This window comes from Nerophis lumbriciformis, linkage group LG29, assembly GCF_033978685.3.
Source record: "Nerophis lumbriciformis linkage group LG29, RoL_Nlum_v2.1, whole genome shotgun sequence".
Classification (NCBI taxonomy): domain Eukaryota; kingdom Metazoa; phylum Chordata; class Actinopteri; order Syngnathiformes; family Syngnathidae; genus Nerophis; species Nerophis lumbriciformis.
Genome location: NC_084576.2, coordinates 24,352,501 through 24,354,475, shown reverse-complemented (window position 1 = coordinate 24,354,475; position 1,975 = coordinate 24,352,501). Strand labels below are relative to the sequence as shown.

General features: G+C 32.4%; 1 protein-coding gene across 1 annotated transcript in view; it reads right to left on the bottom strand.

The window, feature by feature from the left end:
* Positions 1 to 770: 770 nt before the first annotated feature.
* Positions 771 to 1,975, bottom strand: part of hyal6 (hyaluronoglucosaminidase 6) — a 7,266-nt gene continuing 6,061 nt past the window's right edge. Inside the window, exon 3 of the mRNA XM_061924682.2 lies at positions 771 to 1,975. This exon is cut by the window's right edge and continues 501 nt beyond it. The gene's annotated coding sequence lies outside the window, so the exon portion shown is untranslated.

Genomic DNA, 1,975 nt, shown 5'->3' with positions numbered 1-1,975 from the left:
AAGCTGAAATGTGTAAATGAATAATAATAATGCAGTTAGTCAATTATACCACTAAGTTTTGTCTTTGGATATATTTAATATCTGTTTCTGGCATTTTAAATTAAAAATATCAAAATGGCCCCTCCATACTTGACTTTTCAGTGTGGAAAAAGTTATATATTGATTGATTTGACCATTGAATTATGGTTATTTCCCAACCAATATTCTACAACACAAATACAACGTTGAAACAACAATACATGCTTTTTGACAATGTTGATTTGACCATTGAATTTTGGTCATTTCCCAACCAAAATTCTACAACAGATACAACGTTGAAACAACATGCTTTTTGACAATGTTTATTCAATGCTGGGTTGTGACGTAGATTTGACCATTGAATTACGGTTATTTCCCAACCAATATTCTACAACACAAATACAACGTTGAAACAACAATACATGCTTTTTGACAATGTTGATTTGACCATTGAATTTTGGTCATTTCCCAACCAAAATTCTACAACAGATACAACGTTGAAACAACATGCTTTTTGACAATGTTTATTCAATGCTGGGTTGTGACGTAGATTTGACCATTGAATTACGGTTATTTCCCAACCAATATTCTACAACACAAATACGTTGAAACAACATGCTTTTTGACAACGTTTATTCAACGCTGGGTTCTGACGTTGATTTGACCATTGAATTTTGGTCATTTCCAGACCAAAATTCTACAACAGATACAACGTTGAAACAACATTATTTTTGATGACGTTTATTCAATGTCAGGTTGTGACGTTGATTTGACCATTGAATTTTGGTCATTTCCCAACCAATATTCTACAACACAAATACAACGTTGCAACAACATTATTTTTGATTAAGTTTATTCAATGTCAGGTTGTGACGTTTGATTTGACTATTGAATTTTGGTAATTTCCCAACCAAAATTCTACAACAGATACAACTTTGAAACAACATGCTTTATGACAACGTTTATTTAACGTTGGATTCTGACGTTGAATTGACCATTGACTTATGGTCATTTCCCTACCAATATTCTACAACACAAATACAACGTTGAAACAACATTATTTTTGATGACGTTTATTCAATGTCAGGTTGTGACGTTTGATTTGATCATTGAATTTTGGTAATTTCCCAACCAAAATTCTACAACAGATACAACGTTGAAACAACATGCTTTTTGACGTTTATTCAATGTCGGGTTGTGACGTTGATTTGACCATTGAATTTTGATCAGATCCCAACCAAAATTCTACAACAGATACAAAGTTGAAACAACATGTTTTTGCCAACTTTTATTCAATGTCGGTTTGTTAAAACCGACATCTACAACACAAATACAACGTCGAAACATGCTTTTTGACTACGTTTATTCAATGTCAGGTTGAGACATTGATTCGACAATTGAAATTTGGTCATTTCCCAACCAACAACGTGGATCCAATGCTTGACATCAATGTTGTCTAACTTTACAAATACAACTATTTTGCAACATTGTTTCAACGTCACTTTTAAAGGACATGTATGTATAGTCAATGTTGTATCAATGTTCCAGCAAGTATGTAATGTTAGTAGAAGTTGAAAAAAAGTCGTCAGTAAAAAACAACAAACAAAAAAAGCTTTATTGTCATATAAATAGAAACAAACAAAAATATAAGTGAAACCACCCAAGCAGACTAAAAATGTGTTAGTCAATGCAGACCTGTGATGCGTTCAAGTACACTCACTAATAATAATGATGATAATAATAAGGTGTTGGCCTTTGTTGGAAGCAACATACTTTTTGTGTAAGTGCTTGATCCCACAAACTGTCATTTTACTTTACTTTTACTTTTGTTGCATTCAATGAAAGTGGGAATTTGGAACGTGTGAGGTACTTTCCGCAGATATAATATATCTCCATGCAGGACAGTTGAAACATTCAAATTTACATGAATATTCTCGATGAACTCTTTATAAAAAAT